This window comes from Mus caroli, chromosome 8, assembly GCF_900094665.2.
Source record: "Mus caroli chromosome 8, CAROLI_EIJ_v1.1, whole genome shotgun sequence".
NCBI classification, from domain to species: domain Eukaryota; kingdom Metazoa; phylum Chordata; class Mammalia; order Rodentia; family Muridae; genus Mus; species Mus caroli.
Window position 1 is genome coordinate 74,740,247 of NC_034577.1, and position 511 is coordinate 74,740,757.

The window sequence follows — 511 nt, forward strand, 5'->3', positions numbered from 1 at the left end:
TGTGTGCGTGTGTGCGTGTGTGTGTGTGTGCGTGTGTGTGTGTGTGCGTGTGCGTGCGTGTGTGTGTGTGTGTGTGCGTGTGCGTGCGTGTGCATGCGTGTGTGTGTGTGTGTGTGCGTGTGCGTGCGTGTGTGTGTTTGTGTGTGCGTGTGTGCACGTGCTCATGTATGTGCATTTGTTTGGAAGCTGGAGGTCAACTTTGGGTCACACTCCTTAGTAGCCATCCACCCTGTTCTTTTGGAACAAGTCTCTCACTGGGATCTGGGGCTCATCAATTTGGCCAGGTTACTGACTGGGCATTTTGCCAGTCTGTGCACATCTACCTGAGCATGACCCTAAGACTGCAGAAATAAACTGCTGCATCCACTTCCTCCTCTCCTCTGAGAAGAGCAGAGGGCACAGGTATCTTCCAAAGATTTCAAATTTAAGATTTGACCTTTTGGAGTGTCCTAGTTAAATATTTTACTTACTATTCATAAATGTACATCGTATGTTTGATCCAAATTGGTTT